General features: G+C 46.3%; 1 protein-coding gene across 32 annotated transcripts in view; it reads left to right on the top strand.

The window, feature by feature from the left end:
* The window catches only part of PTPRS (protein tyrosine phosphatase receptor type S), a 251,694-nt gene that overhangs the window by 42,491 nt on the left and 186,713 nt on the right, over positions 1–22,490 (top strand). For 2 of the 32 annotated variants that reach the window (XM_043502579.1, XM_043502573.1), the window contains exon 1: positions 9,652–9,850. The exons of 27 other annotated variants lie outside the window; for them this stretch is intronic. The gene's annotated coding sequence lies outside the window, so the exon portion shown is untranslated. Of the gene's footprint in view, positions 1–9,642; positions 9,851–22,490 lie in introns of those variants that run through there. 3 more of the 32 variants (XM_043502580.1, XM_043502565.1, XM_043502576.1) reach the window with 3 other exon arrangements.

Genomic DNA, 22,490 nt, shown 5'->3' with positions numbered 1-22,490 from the left:
TAAGACGATGCAAAAAGCTGAGATGAGGCACATCTGTGTCTCGTGGGAGAGTCAGGAAAGCCCAGAGCTTACTTCTAATGGTGAGAGCTGGCCCTGGGGTTCCCTCCGTCCTCAAGACATAAGGGAAGGGTGAGGGAAAACTAGATTGAGCTTGCAGTGCGGCCTAGCGGATTGGAGACTGGCTACAGACTCAGGAGAACCAGCTTCTATTCCTTGTTCTGCCACTGATCTTCTGGGTGACCCTTTCCCTTTCATGCCTTTGTCTTTTTCTTGTCTGCATAGATGGTAAGAGACGGTTGCTGGCCAAAGAGCTTGCAATGTGTATGTACAACGCCTAGCATAATAGGATCCTAAATCTAGGTAGGACCTTTGATGCTACTGGAATATGACCAAGGATCTCTAAGCGGACTATCTCAGCAGTGTGGGCTGCTAGACTAATACAGCTGACGAGTTAGGGTTGTTAATGACTTTTTTGGGCGCCTTTTACCTCATTTGATTTGAATGCAAAAATTATACCTCACCCCAGCTATAGGTTCCCTGTCCTTTAAAATGACATTCCATGCAAGGAGGAACCACCGTCTGGCTAACAGGGATGCCTACGTGCCGCTCCGCTACCGTGAACTGCAGTTTAAATAGCAAAAGGTTATCTGAGCCCACCCAAACTCTCAGCACTTCCCAAAAGTCCTATCAAAACAAAGCGGGTCCTCGCAGCTTGCTCTGACGGTCCACAGGCCTGGGTTATTTTGGCTCTAAGGTGTCTTTGAAAGTTTCAGCTCATTTAAAGGTGGGAAGGCGCAGAGGAGCCCAACATAAGGCTGGAGCTTTTGGGGAAATCAGTGGTGGCCCTAACATTCTATAACCGCATCTGCCAGCACTGGAACACTTGGCTAGACCAGGCTGGCTAGCGAGAGGTTCCTTTCAAACTTGGAGGATTCAGGTGCAGGAGAGAGCCTCAGCTACTCCCGATTAAACTCCTATAGTTAAGAGTTCAGGTGGGAAAGGTGGAAAGAGAACTGGGAGCAGGTCAGGGAGGCCTGTGGGTACTGAATCTATAGACGAGCATGCAGTTAAATTCATGGGCTCCCAGGGCATGTCACTGCTGCAGTGGTGAGTACATGTTTTGTGGGAGGGTAGGGCTGGTGCTCTATTGCACACCGATAGGTGTGCGAGAACAAAGATGGGCCTTTCCTGGAAGAGTTCATAAGAACGGCCACACTGGGTCCATCTAGTCCAGTGTCTTGTCTTCCGACAGTGCCCAGTGCCAGATGCTTCAGAGGGAATGAATTTATCGACTGATTCATCCCCTCTCATGTAGTCCCAGCTACTGGCAGTCAGAGGTTTAGGGATACTCAGAGCATGGGGTTGCTTCCCTGACCATCTTGGCCAATAGCCAGTGATGGACCTATCCTCCAGGAACTTATCTAGTTCTTTTTTGAACTCCGTTATACTTCTGGCCTTCACAACATCCCCTTGCAGTGAGTTTCACTGGTTGACTCTACGTTGTGTGAAGTAGTAGCTCACATACCCAGGCCCTGATCCTTCAATTGGATCCATGCAGAGGAATCCTTGCTCCTGACTTTGAGCTCTCCATTGCAGTCGGCTGGGTCCATGTGGATCCAATTGCAGGATCAGGACCTTTGCATGGACAAAATGCAACCAGTGGAAAGTAGATGGGTGTGGATGGTTATGCAATAGGAGTGCAGTTTCCCAGTCTTGCTCTGCATACTTCCCTGGAGGTTTCAGGGAGTATTTTTTTTAATAATAAAAACTTAATAAATCAGTTAAATCCAGTGAAACTTGAAGTAATTAACTGTTGTAAGAGGGGATGGGAGTTTGTAGAGCATCCTCTCCCAGAAACTAATAGACCCTGTGCCTCCTTATCTTGATGATTTTCATAATTTAACTGAATGCTGAGGTAATGGATCTGATGAACTTTTATGGAGCTAATTTTAGATTTAATGGACTTCTTGGGTTGTTTTTATAAAGGTACTGTTTTTAAAATGTTGATGCACTCGGAAGGTAAGATAAGAGCAATAGAAGCTGAAATAAATCTCTGAAGAATCTTCCAGGGTTTTTGGCTAGCAGCAGGTCCACTCTAAGTGCACCGACCTTGCCACCTGAAACTGCCATCTTAAGAATCCAGGTGCTTTTCCCCCTGGGCAGTGAGCTGAGCACATGAAAGGAAAGAAGCCGTGACCCTGCCTTCATGCCAGAGCATCACTGCCAGTGTTTTTTGCCTTTCTTGAATAACCGTTGACCCCCTGCCACCACCCCCCTCCACCCCCCACCCCCCCGGAATGAGAGAGCTGCAAAGCCGGGATCATCTATGTTAATCTGGTCTCATTGAGGCAGGATCAGTGAAACCACCTCACAGATTCACTGTATTATGGAGCAGATTGAGGGACTTAGAGAGCAAATTTAATAAATATCATTTCGATATGACTTGATGGAAAAAAATCCTTGGAGCAGCTGATGTCGGAAGCGCTGTGGTGAACGCTGAGGGAACGGGGGCTGATTATGATGGGGTCTGTGTTGGGGATAAGGGTGGAAACGCCACCAGCATCTCTCTCCCTCTCCTCCCCCCATCCCATGCCTTTAGAAATGGGGCTTGGGGGTGAGGTTCACTTGGGTCAGAGGGAGAGGATGAGCCGACAGAGCAGATGGCACGTGTTTGAGCTAGGAGCCAGGGCCGAGTGGTGTGCGCCTAATGGTGGGGCAGGGCTGTATGGGTGCTGGGCAAGGCCTGGGTGGAGACATGTCTTTCAAATGAATTGGAAGTGATACGGGATTTGGTGATGTTCTCTGGCAATGTGAGGACATGGGCGAGGGGGGCTGTTTGAAGGATGCACTGTCCCTTTAAAAAAAAAAGTTTATGCCCTAATCCTGCTGCAAGGTGCTCTGCATAGTTTGACCCCCTCTACCCACTCAGAGTCCCCCAGAGGCTCCAGCAATGCTCCGCACAAGAGTACGGATCTGTCCGTCTGAGGCAGCTTGCAGGATCAGGGCCCTTGGAAGTGCTAGAGCTGGAGGTATTGTTTTTCAGTATTAAAAGGACACGTTGAGCCAGATCATTGGCGGGTGGGAATCTGTGTATCTCCATTAAAGCTATGTCCGTTTACACTAGCCGCTGAAGTCAGTGGAGCGACATGGATTTACACTGGCAGGGGCGTGGGATTTCCCCAAGAGTGGGGAAGGGTTACGGATCTCTTTGGTAGCAGGAGAGAGGTTATTTTTTCCCTGCTCTGTCCTTTGTCTTATAAGGTTCCTTGTAGTTCCTGGTAGAGTCTTTGAGTTGTGCTCTAACATGCCTGAAATGTCTTTGTTGAGCTTTCCAGTGGAAAAATCAGTGTTGCCTTGACAGGCTCTAGGGGCAGGGGAATGGAAGGGAGGGGCTCAAACACTCATCACATTCAGATATAGCTTTTAAGCTATACACTTCAGCTCCATGGTGGGTGTCTGAGGCAGGTAGACGTATTTATCTTTCTGTGGGAGGAGGTTTGGAGGAGAAGGAAGCAGGTTTGTGTCTGTTACGATAACAAGAGCATTGATTTAGCCAGAGTCTGTTCTCTGCATTAATCATAGCTCATCGCTAGACTGGGTGTTGTTGACGATGCCCAGGGAAAGTGCCAGTTGCAAAGGGTGGACAGCTGTAAGAAACCTCTCTTCTGAGACCAGCTTGGTTCACTCCACTATACAGAGAGAGATGGAGGCAGCAACTCATCTGGGGTGCTGATTGTAGCTTCTCTTGCAGATGCCCTGTTCTGGAAGCGATCTTTTACCCTGTGTAAACTAGTTTGCTGAGATGCACTGCAAATCTCAGCTCCAGCCTCTGGAAGCCCTTGAGTGGAAGGTGTAGTGCTTGCAGGCAGAGAAATTGACTGACCGCTTTGTCTTTGTCTCTTGCAGGACCCCCCGCCTGCTGGAAAAACACTTGGTTTAGAATAAATATTTGACCTCTTGCTAACCCCTCTTTCCTCCCAATCTTATTCAGTGAAGAGTGAAAAAGGCTGCGGCCAATCCAAGAAGGGCAAGAGCTGGGGACCGTATCATTAAAATGCTAAAAATGAATGTGCTGAAAACGGACACAATTGGGTATTTAAATCCCTGAATGAAAAGAGTGTGTGTTACAGGGCTTGCAGGGAGCTGGTCTCCCAGAGCCCCTGGAAAGTATGCGGTCAGGCCTGCGCTATTAATTTTTTGTTTCTGGTTTTCAAAGGAACTGCAAAACCCACGAGGGAGGCAGATGCCCTCACCTCAGCCATGGGCTGAAAAACCGGAGAGGGAGTTTTCACTTGTCCCTGGTGGTGTCAACTGGGTCGGGGGAGAGGATAATTGCCAATCACTAGATGTGTGCAAGGATTGTGTATACATGCTCTGTCTACGAGTGTTCCCATGCTCAGGCTTCAGCTGTTTCACCCTCACTCCTTCATGGTTGAACACTTGTCCTCTTTGTCCTGGCATATGCAGACTTTGGGCACACGGGCCCCCGGATTCCCTCTTGAGCCATCAGCTCTCTCTGTTTGTCACTCCAGCTATCGTGCTTGTACCTTGATTACCTTGGTCATCACAACTAATGTGCATTGGCAAAACCCTCTTTGGGCTTTGTAGGCGCTTGTGTGCCACTCTTAATTGTGCTCCTTGCACTTTTTAGTGCAAGACAGTAGCAGTCAGGGCTAGAAAAAACAGCTAGGCCTCGTTAACCCACCCTGCTGTCTCTTGCCTTATTCTTCCTCCTTCAAAATCCTGCCACCCCTTTGGCAAGCCCCTGGATGCAACTACATTGTCACCCCTTCCTGTAAAATCACCCATTTGCATTTAGCATTTGCTTTACTCAGTATTCTTTTGGGGGTGGGATGCGTGTGGTTTAAAAAAAAAAACACAGCTTTCCCTCACTTCTCTTTGCATGTGTGTAAGGACCTTTTGTGGGACCTGAATGCCCATGGAGCTGCCCCTAAGTCAAGTATTAACTGGCTGGCTGGGCTTTGGGCCAGCAGCATGGAGCAGATCCATTGGCTGTTGGATACTTAATGATCAAATAAAACATTTCAAAGTTTTAAAAACAACACCATCAAACTGCAGGCCCGTCTGCTGCCAGAAACGCTGCTTCCCATCAACCCCAGGCAGTGAGAGAGAGTGGGGATTTTAAACCAAACAATTTCCCCCCCCCCCCGACGGTGGATTGGCTGCCAAGGTTCTCTGAACGGGAAGTTCTGACCCGCCTCTCTCTGTATCGGATGTCAGGTTGGCATGGAAAATCCCATCTGTTTTCAATCTGGATCCCCCTTCGCATCTCTTAAGCATCTTCTCCCTGCTCCCGCTCCTCCATTCCCTCCTCCACATCCGCTGGGGCACACACATCAAGGGAGTCTGCTTGGGTGACTTTTTTTTTTTTCCCCCCTCCTAAAAATTAATGTGACCTCCCTTATGCCCTGCTCCTCCCTTTCCCTAAATACTCAATGCTAAGGCACATGCAGCCCTTCCACATATGACTGCCTTGTATATATACACACAGGCTTGCCAAGAGAACCTCTAAGCCCTGGGACTACTCCAGTCTTCGGCTTGCAGAATTTCCAAATGACCAAGATTTTTAAACTTGGATCCATCAAGAAATAGTAAAATCAAGGACTGGGATGGAGGGGGATCCAGGATGTTACTTTTTCAGGGCTGGAAGGGACCTCAAGTGGCTATCAAGTCCAGCCCCCTGCACTGAGGCAGGGCCAAGTAAACCTTGATCAGTCCTGACAGAGGTTTGTCAACTGGTCTTGAAAACCTCCAGTGATGGGGATTCCACAGCCTCCCTTGGGAGCCTGTTACAGTATTTAACTATCCTTAAAGTCTGAATGTTGCTCATTTGCTACAGATTAAGCCAATTACTATTTGTCCTACCTTCAGTGGACATGGAGAACAATTAGAGAGACAAAGGTGGGGGAGGTAATTTTTTTTATTGGACCAATTTCTGTTGGGGTGAGAGAGAAGCTTTTGAGCTTACACAGTTCTTTTTCAGGCCTGGGAAACCAACTCAGAGTACCACAGAACAATTGACCGCTGTCCTCTTAATAACAGTCCTTAATGTGTTTGAAGACTGTTACCAGGACCCCTTTTGTCTTCTTTTCTAAAGACTAAACATGCCTGTTTTTTTAACTTTCCTCATAGGTCGGATTTTCCAAACCTTTTTATCATTTTTGTTGCTCTCTTCTGGAATCTCTCTCCAATTTATCCACATCTTTCTTAGAGTGGCAACCAGAATTGGACACACTACTCCAGCTGAGACTCACCAGTACTGAGTAGAGCAGGACAGTTACCTCCTGTGTCATGCATAAGACACTCCTGTTAATACACCCCAGAATATTAGCCTTTTTCACAACTGCATCACAGTGTTGGCTCATATTCAGTTTGTGATCTGTTGTAACCCCAGATCCCTTCCCGCGGTACTATCACCTAGCCAGTTATTCCTAATTTTGTAGTTGTGTGTTTGATTTTTACTTCCTAAATGTGGTACTTTGCACTTGTCTTTATTGAATATCCTCTTGTTGATTTCAGACCAATTCCCTGATTTGTCAAGGTTGTTTTAATTCTAATCCTGTCCTCCAAAGTGCTTGTCACCCCTCCCAGCTTGCTGTCATCCACAGATTTTATAAGCATACTCTCCATTATGCAAGTCGTGAATGAAGAGATTGAATAGTACTGGACCCAGGACTGGATCCTGCAAGATCCCCTGAGAAACATCTCTGCCAGTTTGATAGTGAACCACTGAGAACTGTTCTTTGAGAACAATCTTTTATCCAGTTGTTCACCCACCTGATAGTAATTTTATCTAGATCACATTTCCCTAGTTTCCTTGTGAGAATAGTATGTGATGCTGTGTCAAAGCCTTACTGAAATAAAGAGATATCATGTCTACTGCTTCACACCATCCACTTGGTCCTGCTTTGAGCAGGGGGTTGGACTAGATGACCTTCTGGGGTCCCTTCCAACCCTGATATTCTATGATTCTATGATTCTATGATAGGCCAGGAACCCTGTCAACAAAGGAAATTGGGTTAGTTTGGTTATTCTTGACAAATACAAGTTGGCTATTCCTTATAACCCTGTTATCCTCTAGGGGCTTACAAATTGGTTTGTTTAATAACTTTCCCCAGTGTCTTTCCAGATCTCGAGGGCAGGCAGGCTGGTCTAGAATTCCCCAGGTCCTCTTTGTTCCCTGTTTTTAAAGTCTGGTACTATTTTTGTGCCCTTTTCTAGTCCTCTGGGACCTCACGCGCCCTTGATGATGATGGCTAATGGCTCCGAGATTGCTTCAGCTAGTTCCTTAAGTACCATCGGATGAATTTCATCAGGCTCTGCTGCCTCGACTACGTCCAGTTTATATCAATATTCTTTAATCTGTTCTTTCCGGGTTTTGGGTTGCGTCCCCTCCCCCATGTTATCAATATTAATTTTGTCGAGTATCTGATGGCCATCAACCTTCTTAGTAAACACTGAAACAAAATAGGCATGAAGCGCTTCTGCCTTCTTGATGTCATCTGTCATTAGCTTTCTTTCCCTGCTAAGTAGAGAACCTACCCTTTCCTTCGTCTTTCTCTTGCTCCTATTTAAATAATCTCTCCCTGCTGCCTTTTATGCCCCTTGCAAGGGGTAACTCATTTTGTCCCTAGGCCTTTCTGATTTTGTCCCTACGTGCTTGTGCTACTCTTTTGTGCTCCTCCGTAGCCATTTGTCCACATGTCTGCTTTCTGTAGGATTCCTTTTTTGATTTTCTAGTCATTAAAACAGGGAATACACAATGATTTGCTTCCACCCCGAAGCAAAGCATAGCATCTCTATGGGATTTCAGATTAACTTGAACACACATAGGTAACAATAAGTGTATCATGGTCTTTCTCTGCAGAAGCCCTCTTTTGTCCCAGATCCCCTTCTGTAATCTTTTGTTTGTCATCCCATGGTGTGTTATGTCTTATTTAGACTATAAAGTCCTCAGGCCAGGGATTATCATCACTTTTTTTTTATGCCTGTAAAGAGCCATGCACACCTATGGTGCTTCATAAATAACAAATGGGTTTTAAAAAAATCTCCAGGCTTTTTAGTCCAATAAAGTTTGCCTCCACAGTACCAAAAAATTGATGTTTAGTTTGTTTGTTTCGCCTTGTCGAAATGTGTAGCGGCGATTATTCTGTAGCCATTCCCCTTTCACCCTTCCTAGGCCATGGTTGTCATGACGTGTGTCTGAAGTAGGCTTTTGTACCAAGGTTTCTCATTGTTGCTATTGCCAGTGCTAGTGCAGAGAAGATACCGGCAGCTTAACTGTGATGGTGTCTAACCAAGCTCGGAGCAAATCTGTGTGACGCTCGTAGACTGCAGTTAAAGCACCAGTGACTGCCTGCTGCCCTGTTGGTTTGTCTGGTCTCTGCTTGGATTGCAACAGTATTGGCTAACCTGTATTGAAAGACGCACCTTCTTTCTCTAGCGGGGACCAGGCCTGAACGAAGGGAGATCTGAATTCTAGTGCTGGCTGCTCTGTTAACTGTGCGCCCTTGGAAGGTTAGTCCATCTTTGTACCTCAGTTTCCCTTCAGTATAAGAGGTAAATAATTAACTGCCCTGCAGAGGGGGCATGTGAGGCTCAGCTGTTTGCCCGTGGCTTGGAGATTCTCCAGCTGGCAGTAGCCAAGATAGGGAAGCAACAAATAAAAAAGGGAGCTGGAAGACTTTCTTAAATAATAATAATAATAATAATAATTAATAATAATAAGCCCCTAGAAACAATAACACAGTGTATGTCTTGCTCTCCTTGCCCTGGTTCTCGCCTTTTGGGGCATGAGGCTAGCAGCCAGTTTGGAACGGGAAATGTGTGAGCTGTCTCTATTTGCTATGTTGCAGCTGGACCAGGCTGGGGCCCAGGTATATGTCACCCCCTCCCTCAAAAACAAAATCCCAACCTTCTCTGCTGCTTCAAACTCATGGATGGAAGGGATATTTAGCCTGGGGAGCTAAAGGTGTTACTGGCTGCTACGCCCTGGGGGCGGGTGGGAGGGGCTTCCTGCCCCCCTCCCACCAAGGCAGCACATCTCTGTGGGGCTTCCCCCAAATCCATCCCTATCCCTCACACCATCATCCCTTACAGGGCCATGCCAGCTCCAGTCCCCCTCCATCCCACCTTCCCCAAGGGCTCTCCCTTCCCTCTCTCACACCCATTCCCCTATGGAGCTCCTCCTCTTCTTCCCGAAGACCTTCCACTATGGATTTTCTTCCTCCCTCCATCCCACACATGTTCCCCTATAGATCTCCCCACTCCATGGATCAGCTCTCCCTCCCCCAGGGGGGCTGGAACAATGTGTGCAGTGGGGGTACTGAGAGCCATTGAACCAAACTGTAAACCCTGTATATGCAGGGAGTGTTGCAGCAGCCCCAGTTCCAGCACCCATGCCCTGCCCTAGGGATCTCTTCCCCCCCGGATCTGCTCCCCCCCTGCCCTTCCCACACCCTGTCCCCTATGGAACTCCCCCACCTATGGATCTGTGCCCCCCTCCTCCCCTGTCCCTGATGGATTTTCCCCTACAGACTTTGTCCTGCTTCCCCTCCTCCCCCCCCCACCCACACCTCTGTCTCACTCTGTATGCTCCCTGCCCCTCCCCTGGCTCCTCCCAGCCTTTGCCCCCCCTTCCCCTCCCGGTCCCATCTCGTGTCTTGCTCCAGACCCTGCAGGAAGTGTCACCCCCTACCCCCTTCCGAACCCAGGTTGGATTAACGGGGACCAGGCGCCTCATGGATCCCTAGCCGCTGCCTCTTGGCCACCAGTGCTGCAGCCGGGGGCCCCTCTCGGGGGCTCCGATGGGAAGGCTCCAGCCCACACGGTGAGTCCTGCAGCCCGACTGGGTCTGAAGTGTGTGTGGGGTGGCTCCTGGCACCCTGGGGCTTGGGTTCTGCATGGGGCTGTTCTCCGTCCTCTGCTCCCCCCATTTCACCCCTTTGCCCCTGCTCTGTGTCCTCTTCTTGCCCCATCACCCGCTTCCCATCCTCTGCTCCCCCATTCCTTCCCCCTCTCCAAGTTCTCTCCCCACCGCTTCCTTTCCTTCCCCGTCCCTGCCCCCTTTCCCCTCTCCACATTCTTTGCTGTCGCCTCATTCCCCCTCTCCTTTTAACCCTTCTGGTGCTCAGCTCAGTAACTGCCACTTTAGGAGCTAGCCCCCATTGCTTTCCTGGTGCAGGATAAATAGAGACCCCCTTTCGCCTCTGCCCCCCCACTCGAGATGTTCCCAAGAGCTCCTCCACACCCCAGTCCACCAGGACCCCTAGGGCTGCTCCCCTGGCTCTGTGCTAGATTAGACCCAGAGCAGATTTTACTGTTACTTTACTTTCTGGTGGCTGAGTTTAAAACATCAGTCCAGAGTTTCCTTTTTAAGGGAATAATTCCCTTCTCCAGTTTGGGAACATCCAGAGCCAGTTACAGTTCAGAGAGCTTCCCTTGGGCTGCTTGTTAATCCATCTCTTGCCTTCTTTAATTTTGTGGTTGATCCTGCCTGTCTGCATGTGTCTCTCTCTTTTAAACTGGAGATGAAGGGGTTTTTTTCACCCCCATTTATTTTCTGTGTGTTGATTGTGTTTCAGCAAAGATCCCTTCCTTCCCCCTCCCCCCATGTCTGTAAATACCCCTTGGTCTGTGTCTGGCATGTTGCATCTGGTATCAAAATATAAGGTTTAAAAATAAAGTTAAAGAATCCTCCTTGAGCCAGCTGCTCCCAGACTTTAGGGGAAAGGTGGATTTGTTTTGTGTGGGGTCAGACTGGGAACTGGCTTGCTGCTGCTTGTAGATTTCAATGGAATCCAAATTATAACATAGAGGTTTCCTCACTTTTTGTTTTAGGGCTTTGGGGGATTGATAACGTTTTTTAATTGAAAGGGGGGAATTCTGTGCAGTAAAGATTGTGTAGGTCAGCATTATTTTGAAATCATTAAAGGCACATTGATTCTCCCCCAATCCTACCCCCACCGCTTTTAAATCTGCCCAATCATTTATTGGTGCGTTTATTTGCAAAACAAGGGACAAATAAATGACTAACTGTGTCAAGCTTCCCCAATTTGTGCAAAACTCCTCTCTTTCCTTTATAAAAGTGTACAAAGGACTGGCTTCTTCTGTTTAAAGAGCAACATTTTCCAAATCATCCTTTTGATTACTTATTTTTCCAATCTCTCCAGCTCCTCCATGAGATTTCCTCTTTTTTTTTTTTTTCCCCTGACAAAGGGCGGGCTAGATGAAGGCACGATACACAGTTAACACATGCATAACACTGGAACTTGATTGATACTGTCTCTTTTATGTACGGGGCTAATGTGGATATTTACAAGGTGTAATTTTTGTACAGTTTCTGTATCCTGCTGCAATAAAATGTAACTGTTTTTTTGCTGCTTATAGAGCTGCGTGGATGCAATATCTATTACACCACTATTTCCATTGCAAAAATGTAATCCTTTTTTTCGATCAAGAGGTAGAATAGACTAAAACCCTTCACTTTAGAAATGTGAAGTTGAACGGGAGCAGCTTTGTTGGAAAATTTCAGAGAGAAGTGACCATTTTCCATCCTTTTCTGATTTATATCTTCTCTCCTCCCTCCCCCCACCTTGAAACCCCCTGGAGTTCCCACTCCAGCAAGGATTAATACCCTTCTGTTAGAAGGAAGTTTTCACAGCAAAACTCCAACTGGAGTTCTCAGCAGCTGGGCCGTTAGAGGAACACTTCAAATTTAAATTTAAATTTATGTTGTTTGCTGTCTGAGAACTCTCCTGCAGTTAAAGAGGAAAATGTAAAGATTAAGCAGATCTTTGCTATTTATGAAAAGCACTTTCAAACATTAACATTTTATGGTACTTTTTTAAAAAAAGAATTCTCTAGACTGTATTTTGCCAAGTAACGTCTGTGCTTACTTTCCATTCCTCTTCTGAAAATACCAGCTAGAAGCAGGCAAATCACAAATTCAGCTGCACTGAGATCACCACATGTGATAGAGAATAAAATCCCTAATAATATCATAGTAGCATGCTAAAAAAGAGACTTTCCCTAAATAGCCCTCCACCTGTATTGTGTGATCTTTCTTCTTTTTTAACTGGTTTGATGTACATCAGGCATGCTTTTGTTCACCCACTGACAATCAGTTATGCAGTCTGTGAAGGTGCTTGTCAGTTCCAGAATTTTACAAAATGGATATTTATAACTGATGCTGTTTGGTTTGTTCCCCGAAGGGGGGGAATCTTTACTTAACTGCTGATTTTCTTGTTTAAAATGTGTCGTCTTGATAGTTTTTTCCTTAGATTCATTTTAGTATAGGATGCCTAGTATTTGAGCATTTAAAATAGACCTCACACGTGTTGGGTGTTAGTGTGTAGGTCTCTGGGGGAGGTGAATGGGGTTCTGTTTACCCCACAGTGGTTCCGGTTAAATCTGTGCTGGATTGAACTGTGATGTATCAGAAACTGCGCAGGGGATCACCATTTTGAGGGTGTCTTGTCCCTTTCTCCTGTCTATCCCCCCCCACCGCCCCAGGAATAAAATCAGTTCCACTCACAATTCTTTCACGTTGACCATCCAGGAATGGCAAGGAACTTCACAAATATTAACAAAAATATCTTTGTCAGGTAGGAAATGTGTCATAATCCCCATTTTATAGACAGGCAAACTCGGGCACAGAACAGTGAAGTTACTTGCTTGGGCTCACACTGCCAGACAGAGGTGTAGAAATGAATCAGGGAGTCCTGATTCCCAGCCCCTGGGTGTAACCCCTAGACATCCTCCTTTCACAGCAGAGACACAAGGCAATGATGGTTGTAGTAGTTAATAGGATTGCCAACTTTCCAGTCGCACAAAACTGAACACCTTGCCCCGCCCCTTCCCTGAGGCCCTGCCCCCGCTCACTACGTTCCCCCTCCCTTGGTGGCTCGCTCTCCGCACCCTCACGTTCACTGAACCGGGGCAAGAGGTTGGGGTGAGGGCTCTAACTGGGGTGTGGGGTTCAGGGTGTGGGAGGGGGCTCTGGGCTGGGGCAGGGAGTTGGGGTGCAGGAGGGGGTGAGGGCTCCAGATGAGGGTGCGGTCTCTGGGGTGGGGCTGGAGATGAGGGGTTTAAGGTGCAGGAAAGGGCCCCAGGCTGGGGTTGGGGCCGAGGGATTTAGAGTGTGGGAGGGGGTTGCAGGTTAAAGCAGGGGATTGGGGTTCAGGCTGTGGGGGGAAGCTCTGGGCTGGGGTAGGGGGTTGGGGTGCAGGGGAGTGAGGGCTCTGGGCTGGGGCCAGGGATGAGGAGTTTGGGTGCAGGAGGGTGCTCCGGGTTTTGCGCGGGAGGGGTTGGCGCCCGGTCAGCGGTGCAGCGGGAGGGCTAAGGCAGGCTGCCTGTCCTGCGCGTGCCCTGGAAGCTGCCAGCAGGTCTGGGTCCTAGATGGAGGGGCCAGGAGGCTTCACACGGTGCTCTCGCCCCTAGCCCCCCCCCCAGCTCCCATTGGCTAGTTCCCAGCCAATGGGAGTGTGGAGCTGGTGCTTGGGGAGGGGCGCAGCGCGTGGAGCCCTGTGGTCCCCCCCGCCTAGGAGCCAGACCTGCTGGCCGCTTCCCGGGTGCAGCGCGGTGCCAGGACAGGTAGGGACTAGCCTGCCTTAGCACCGCCAACTGGGCTTTTAACGGCCCGGTCGGTGGTGTTGACCGGCGCCTCCAGGGTCCCTTTTCGACTGGATGTTCTGATCGAAAATTGGACACCTGGTCATCCTAGTACTTAAACCTATTGACCCTCAGACCAGAGAAGACGGAATTGTGTATTCATCTGGGGAAAGAAGTGCCTGATTTGGGTGTTCCAAAACTCAGAAGAGACACTTGGAGAGTTCAGAGTGGGGATGGGTTAAATACAGTTGGAGTTGCCTGCTCATTTCCTGGAAAGGCGATAGTTACATTATATACTTAAATCCCTCCTTATCACATAATATGTTATCCTGTTTCTTAACCTCAGTCCTGGAGAGTTCCAATCCTCTTCTTTTCCTAGTCTGTTTGGTAGAGGCCATCCCAGAATTCTGCCTATAGTTACCTCTTCTTCCTAAGGTATGGCTATTTAGTCCTGGAGAAATGTGCCAGAATAACAGCCTGGGAAATTGAAACCTATCTTAGGGTGAGATCAGAGCATCAAAAGTGTCCCTGCCCCAAAGGTAGTGTGCTGTATAATAGCAGAGAGTATTGTTACGGATAAACCACAGATACGGACTGAGGAATGGGGTTATGTTCCTGGTTCTGCCACTGGTTTGCTGGGTGACCTTGGGCAAGTCGCTTACTCTTTCAGTGCCTCACTTTCTCCATCTGTTAAATGGGTATGATGATGCTGGCCTTCTTTGTAAAGTGCTTTGAGATCTCATGGAAAGCACTGTATGAGAGCTAGGTATTATAAAACAGCCAAGACGAAAGGTGGGCACAGATGGATAAAATGACTTGCTGAAGCTTGCAGAAGGTTGGTGGCAGGGTCAGGTATAGAACCCAGGTCTTCTGATTTCTAGTCCAGTGCTTCTGGCATCTTGCCTCAGTCTGTAGAGTGGGTGCAGGCCAGCAGTGCGTCTTGTCCATGCTACCTTGCCATCCAAAGGACTCCCCTGTAGCATAAGAATAGAAAATTTGAGCTGCATAGCCAGTCAGGTCTTGGCACTTCTGCTGAGACTGCCTAAGAGGATGCCAAGCGCAAGAGTGGGGGTTTTTTGTGTGTGTGACACCTGTCCATTAGAAACTAGATTGAAGCCATCCGTGCATTTAACATTGGTCTTTGTATAGCCATCTCGTTGTAGCCGTTACTCACTTAGGATGGATTTTAACCAGTGACCCAGAGATGAAAGGCTCTGTCATTACCTGCTTCCCCTGAGCCATCCTGTGCCCCTGTATCTGAAGAGATTTTTGTACATGCCAGGTACGTTTTATTTCTGCGCAGGGCTTTGCTATTGGACTGAGCAGAGAGATTGCACCAGGTCCTTTGGCAGCAAGCGAGTGTAATCTTGTTACATTTGAATTTGTTTCATTCTGCGTTTGTGGGTGTGAAAAATGAACTAGTAAAATTAGGGACTCTGGAGAGTGTAAGACATTGTGTTTGTTCAAATGCTGACTGTAGGAAAACATCTGTCAAAAGCTCTCTTTGAAGGAGTATCTGCCCTTCCAGAAGTATTTTGTAGGAGTAATAATAACTGTTTCAATATATGAAACCACCTGAATCAAGAGGCACCGGGGAGATGTTACAGCAGTAAATGCAGCCTGGCTGATGTAGGTATGGAGATGTATCAAACAGAACCATGCAACACCATTACTTTCACTAAGCCCACACATCCTGTGACATTTGCATCGTGACTCACTGCTTAGCTTGGTACAAGCTCACTTGCTGGGACATGTATAAACAGTCATGGCAAGAAGGGTTTAAGGAATACTATTTGGAACTGACTTTTTCTTTACAAAGCACTTCAGGCATGCTTATGAGGGGTGCATGAGTTTCCTTGCGTGCTGATTGGTGTTCAGATTACTATGGTAATGGCAGCATTTAAAAACCAAGGACCGGATTCTGCAACCTTCACACACAGGAATAGCCCGTACTCAAATAAGTCGTACAAGTTAGGGTTTCAGGATCAGTGCCTGAGTCTGTAGGGTGACTTTCCTACTGTTTCTGATCTGTTAAATGTCCTTAACTGTCTGACCTGATAGATGGGCTGTTTGCTTCTCTGTAACTGTAGCCAAAGAATCGGAGCCAGCCCCTGTTTTGATCATTTTTCAATAGTTCATTTGGGTTTAATGCCTCTCTTACAATTGATTCTCTATTACAAACAGATTCTCTGATAATGGCACCTGTGCCATTCTGATGGGACCATTAGTATAATAGCAAAGAGTATTGTTACGGAATCAGGATATGGAATTTATATAGAATCATTATACTGACAGAAGTCATACCATAAATAAAACGATGCTGTAACACAAGCACTAAACTCGCATGTAATAGAGAAAACGACAGTAGATGCTTCCCCCAAGCCTGGCACTTTGAGATTTCGTCGTCGAATGGTGACAGAGGACTTTCACGTGTGACCGCTGCCCCGGAGAGTGGAAAGGTTATTCCCCACTGCCAATGCAGGGCTAATGAAGATCTGCTTTTTCCAGGGATCTGTTCCAGTATGGTTGTGATGCTGTTGGAAGTGGGAGGGGAAAGCGCTTGCAATGTGATGCATTGCCCATACAAATCAGGAAAACCGTCACTGGAGCCTTTTCAAAACCCAGCCTAGGAGATTGTTACAAATAATGAGTGGTATAAATGGGCTGTCGCTTTTCTCCTGCAGGCCATTCAGTTTTGCTCTTGGGCTGGCTGTGTAGCCCCGTAATGTTCCAGGACTAATTTGCGACGGGACTTCTGTACACATGCTCTTCTTGGGTTGTGGGCAAACAATATACATCTGCATCGGTGCTCCTGCCTTTGTGCTGTGAATGGGGGAGAAAGCTAGCAATTACGTTTGTGGAATTCTCAGAACAGGGGGGAAATAAACCACCCAGAAGTCTTGACATTGCAGGCTGATAAACCTGTCATGCCCTGATGCAGCAAACGAGAATGTAAAAGACTACCCCGTTCCCCCCCGCCTCAAAAAAAAATTTGAGTGAAGGGGAGAGTGAAAATAGATGTATTTGGGGGAAATTATTACATGTTCGGGGGGGAGGGGGAATTTTCTTTTCGCTTCCCTCCCTACAAATAAATCCCTGGAGAAAGGCATGTGGCAGGCCAGTCTTCAGACTTTTTTTTTTTTTTTAAATATAGATAATCCAGATGACTAATCCTGTGTCTTCATTTGGCTAGCAAGACCCTCTTGGGGAGGGCACAGGAAGATTCTGGGAAGCAGTGCTTGCAACAGCAGTGTTTAAACAAAGTAACTGCTAAGGCTATTTCATGTGGACAGAGCATAGAGGTCTTGGGGGGGTTTTTTTGTTTTTTTTTTTTTAATTCTTTTTTAAATGGTGACTCCTGCCTTCTGTACATCCTATCCTCCCCGCCCCTTGGGCTGGGATATTTTAGCAAAGAGTAAAACAGGGGACACTCTCTCAGATGTGGTTTTGGTTTTGTTGGCGTGTCCTCTGGCAAGAGACACAGCCCCTTTATGGCAAGACCATACATCTTGCTGAGATTGGCTAGGGCATTTTAGCTGTGGGGTTGGGAGCAGAGGGAAGGTTAGTTGATCGGACGGTAGCCGGGTCCAGTGTGTGCTTTGAATTTCTCTTGCCAGAGGCTCCAGTTGGGATACGAAAGGTGGAGGGGTTAATTTTTTTTTTTTATAGCTCATTCTCCCTTTGTCAGTGAACATCTGGTGGCTGGAGGGGGGAGGGTGGCCTTTGACTCTAGAGAATTTGATGGAGGGGGGCAGTTTGGGAGGTGGGTGGAGGGGGAGTGATGGCAGTAAGTCAGGGCTTCTTGCAGGTATAAAGAATGCTGGGATTCAGGTAGCCTTGAGATTAACTGTGAAGGAGAGGGAAGGGAGGAAGAAAAAGCGAAAACGTCCCAATAAGTGATTTCCCCCCCTCCTCTTTAAAAAAAAATCACTTTTTTCACTGTGTGCATGGGGTGAGACCGACCATCAAAACAAATCTGTTGTCAGTGTCCTCCTCTTCTGGCTGCCCCTCCCCACCGACTCAGGCTTGGAACCAGCCCTTTGTAATCTCAGTTAGTTCTCCCCAGTTTTAGGACCTCTTGTTCTTCGTTTGCTCCATGCAGCCGCACACGCTCCAGATTCAGTAACCTCCTCCCTTCCCCGAGATGAGCTCTAATTAAAACTTCATCCTCTTACTTAAATAAGAAAGAAGAAAGCCTCCAAATCTTTGGTCATCGGATCTGGGTAGTTTTGTGCATCATCTTCCCTTCTGCTGACAGATGGATGGGGGATTCCAGACAGGGAAACAGCCTGACTGCAAGCAGGAGGGGGTGAATCGATGCTAGGTTCCTACTGCCCCTACTTCATTTGGTAGAGGAGTGGGTGAGCAGATTTTTTTTTTTTTGAGCCTTCCTCCAAGGGTAGATCTTTCAGTACACTTTCTCCTCTGCCTCCTGTTCGGTGATTTCGGGTTGGTGTGGGAGACTTGCACCAAGTCCCTGGCAATAAAAGTGGACTCTCCCATTTCATTGCTTTTAACCCCTTCCACTAGAAACTCCCCCCAATCCACCATTATGGTCTGTGTGCGCAAAAGGGAATGTTTATGTAGCAGTGGGAGCTACTTAAAATGGGGCCTCTAGGAAGAGTCCTGGTGAAATCCAATATCCTGCCACCACTCTCAGTGGAAGGATCAAACCTTTGTGTAAAAACTGCTTGCAAGATTTAACGTCTATTAGACCTGTCTTTTGGAAACTCTACCCCTGGGGAGTTGAGCACTCTGGGGTGCTGTTGGGGCTTTGATTCATGGGGTTTTTTGGGGAGGGGATATAGATCATAGCCTGAAATCGTACACCCCCAGAAAGCATTGATCATGTACTGAAAGGCATATGTTTACTTTATACAGTGAAACATACACAGCTGTACTCTGGACTCTTCCTCTCTACCTGCTGTGTGTGATAAAGACCCAAAAAAGGAGGTAGACAAATTATTCACGCTGGAAACTTAAAATGCCTTGGGAGTCTCTCCCATTTGTGTAAATAGTTTTTTCTGTAAGACCAGCTTCATTATTGTTTCTGCTGGGGGAAAAAGTCCACTAATAACAAGGGTGGGGGGCAGAGTATAAAATTTGTGCAGGAAACTGGGATGAAAACGAATGATGTATCTTAAAACATGAGGGACAGTTGAGAGGCATGTGCTGTACAAGGGTAAATGTACTAGTCTGAGATGCCAGCAGCTGAAATTTGCATTCATGATTGTATAGTGAATAAGATACTATGCATATTAAAGGTGATTTTCACTAATTTTTTAAAAAGTGTGGTTTTAGTAGAGCTGATCAAAATTTTTAATTCACAACTTTGAATGACCTTTTCTGAAACCGATCCGCTTTCATGAGCAGCTTTTAGTTTATTTAATTTTTGTTTAGTTTTTCATTTTAAAACAATTTTTAAATTTGTGAGGTTTTCTTTGCTCGTTTTTTGGGAGGGGGAGTTTTCCCTCATTGCCACTGAATGAAACAGAATGATGTCGAGATTATTTTACTTTTTTCTTTTTTCCTTTTGCCACTTTGACTTTTTAGACTTCCTGTATTTGAGATTTGCAAAGAATTATAGAATGTGTTAGTTACAGAATAACAGAAGGAGAAACAAAAATCTGTAATTCTGCCATTCTATATATTTTTAAAAAGTTGGCAAAGGTTTGAAATGTTCGGGTAGCAAAGGGAAAAGTTTAAAAGTGGGGTTAATTTATTTGAGCTCAGTGACCAAAAAAAAAAAAGAGGATAATACAAAAGTTAAAAAAATAGATTTTTATTTTTTTAAAAAATGGTTTTACAAGATTAAAAATGAAACAACATAGAAAATTTGATTATTTTGGAAAATTTATTTATTTTCATTTTTTTTAACCAGCTCTGATTATCTTGTGTGTGGGAAAGGTGCAGTCGTGGAAACTGAGCAAATTCAGACTAGGCCAGATGCCGGTGGTAACAGCAGGATGGACTACCCTGTGCTGCATTATTCGTACGCTTTAACCCTACACTGGAGGGTCCTCCATTGTTTGGGAGGGGAGTTCAGTCTCCAAAGCCCATCAGCCTTTGAGCTCGGCTACGACTGCCGATGATGGCTTGAGCTTTCCCCCCACCTCGTTAGGAATGGCTCTGAAGTCACCAATTCATTGCATATAGGCCACCAAACAGCTATCTCATTTGAATGACTTGTTACCATGGAATGAATTTGAACTGGTGTCTTGGGCCCTGAATGGTGCAGGGTGCCTGAGAACCAGAACTCCCTTGATTCCCAGTGAAGACAGGGCTCAGTCCTTTGCAGAATTGAGCCCCTCCTGCTTCAGGGTTTCAGATAAGCATTAGCTGTTTGGAGTTAGAAAGAAACTTCTCTATGGACAGATCATTCCAACAGGGTTTCTTGCCCCTTTTTGTGAAGCCTCTTTCCTCTGCCTCGTGGAGAAAGGCTTCTGGACTTGATGGACCATTTGTCAGATCTGGCCTGGTATGTTTGATGGGTGTAGTACAAGGCTCTCCGTGAGGGAGGGCTCATATTGCATTGCCACTAGTCCATTTCTTTGTTTACAGAAAGAGGAGCGTGGCTCGATGAGTGTGCCAGTGCTAATCCCTGAATGTGCATAGATCCATAGAGCCAAACTGCTTGTGTGGATTGAAATGCTTATTTCATAAGAGGTGCCTGAGCTATGTACTGATATGGATCATATGGACTAGAAATTGGAAGTTCTCAAACTCTGGGTCGGGACCCCATTTTAATGGGCTCGCCAGGGATGGTGTTAGATTTGCTGGGGCCCAGGGCCGAAGCCTCAGCCCCACCACTCGGGGCTGAAGCCAAAGCACTCGGGCTTCGGCTTTGCCACACACCCCTCCCCCCATGTCGTACAGGTCGGTGGGCTTGAGCTTTGGTCCCCCCGTCTGGGGTGGTGGAGCTCAGACGGGCTCCGGCTTTGGTCCCCCCTCCTGGAGTTGTGTCATAATTTTTGTTGTCAGAAGGGAGTTGCGGTGTAGTGAAGTTTGAGAACGGCTGGAGATTGTGCATTAGGCACAGTTGTGGGCAAGAGATGGTTTGTAAACTGCACCGCCTAAAGGAGTAGCTCCAGGAGCTATTGACTCTGAGGGCATGCAGGGTGGATAAAAATCAATTATTTAAAAAAATAAATAATAAAAAAATCAGGTTTTTTTTAAATTTAAATTGGATTTTTGAGGGAAAAAACCTATCTAAAGATAGTTTTAATTAAGATACATTATAGCTCAAAGATATCTCATCATGGAATAGGGATTATAAATTCTAATTCTATAGTATGAGACAATATATGCATGTAACATTTAAAGAAAGTTTTGTTAATGAGTTCCAGTAGTTCATGGATTAGCGACCCAATCTTTTGGGGTTCCAGGGGCTTCTGTATACATTATTTAGGTTAATCTTTCTATCTACCCAATGGGACTCAGTGCTCAGGCTAGAAGATATCATCAGAGATGCTGAGTTTTGCAGTTCTCAAACTGGTTTTGTGTCTCCAGAGGTAACATGCTTGTTAACAGCAAAAATGTTTTAAATAAATAATATATAGAGGTGAGAAATAGTTAAATAAAACAATTTGAATGTCTGTCTGGTGATGTTCTCCTCCTAATACAGCATGGCAAGAAAATCCTCCAAATATTAATGATTAACCCGTTGAATTGGAGATAGTTCACCTCCCAATGACTTCATAATATCTGCTTCAATTACTTTTGATAAATGAAATAACCAAACAATAATTCATTTTCTGATATAGCTGTAAAACTAATCTGAAAAGTTTTCAAAATCACTGTTTAAAAATCTATAGTGTGTACCTTCTAAAAATGAAACCCACATCTATCTCTGAGCTGTGAAGAATATGTATTAAGGTTATAACAACCAACAAGAATGCACTTTTATGTAGAAATCCATGATTAAATAGAGTCTTCCTGACTAGTGATTTAAATCATGATTTAAATCAAATTCACCCTGAGGGCATGTCTACGCTGCAGTCAAAACCCATGGCTAGCCCTTGTCAGCTGATTCGGGCTTGCGGGTCTCGGCCTAGGGACTGTTTAATTGGGGTGTAAACGTTCAGGCTCAGGCTGCAAGCTCTGGGATCCTCTCCCCTTGCAGGGTCCTAGATCCCGGCCTCTAGGCTGAGCCCGAATGTCTACCCCGCAATTAAACAGCCCCTTAGCCCGAGTCCAGTGAGCCCGAGTCAGCTGGTTCAGGCCAGCCACGGGTTTTCAATTGTAGCATAGGCCTCCCCTGAGACACAATTCCCTCCCTGCTCCCCCCTTACTCCAGCAATGTAGTAACTTGCTATTTGTGCAGACTTCAGTGGGAGTTAGGTGCCTAAGTACCTTTGAAGATCTGAGCGATTTTAGGTACTTTTTGAAAAGTTTACCCTTGATGTCATTGAACATTGAGCTTCTAAGTCATCTAGGGAAACATTTTCAAATGCACCCATGTGTCTAAACTAGAGTTGGTTGGGAATTTTGTGATTGGGCTGTGTGTGTGTGTGTGTGTGTGAGTGAGTGAGTGAGAAATTACTTTTCCATGAAATGTTTCAATTTCAATGAATTATCATCCGGTCCAATGAAAACCTTATTGGAAGGTTTCTCAGGTCCAGGCTGGAATTTCTGGTAGGGAAGTAGAGAGAGAGAGAGAGAGAGAGAGAGAGAGAGAGAGAGAGAGAGAGAGAACACCCCACCCCAGAACAGACAATGGTCCAGTTCCGGGCAGAGCAGGGACTTGAACCTCGGACTCCCAGGTGTGGAAAGAAAACAAATGTCACAACTTCACTTTTTTGCTAACTGAAATTCTTGTTTCCTGGTCAGCGCTAGTCTCAACCTCCTAAACTACTTTG

The sequence above is a fragment of the Dermochelys coriacea genome, chromosome 25, assembly GCF_009764565.3.
Source record: "Dermochelys coriacea isolate rDerCor1 chromosome 25, rDerCor1.pri.v4, whole genome shotgun sequence".
In the NCBI taxonomy this organism is placed as follows: Eukaryota; Metazoa; Chordata; order Testudines; family Dermochelyidae; genus Dermochelys; species Dermochelys coriacea.
The sequence above is the reverse complement of the archived record's forward strand: the minus strand, read 5'-3'. Positions and strand labels throughout refer to the sequence as shown.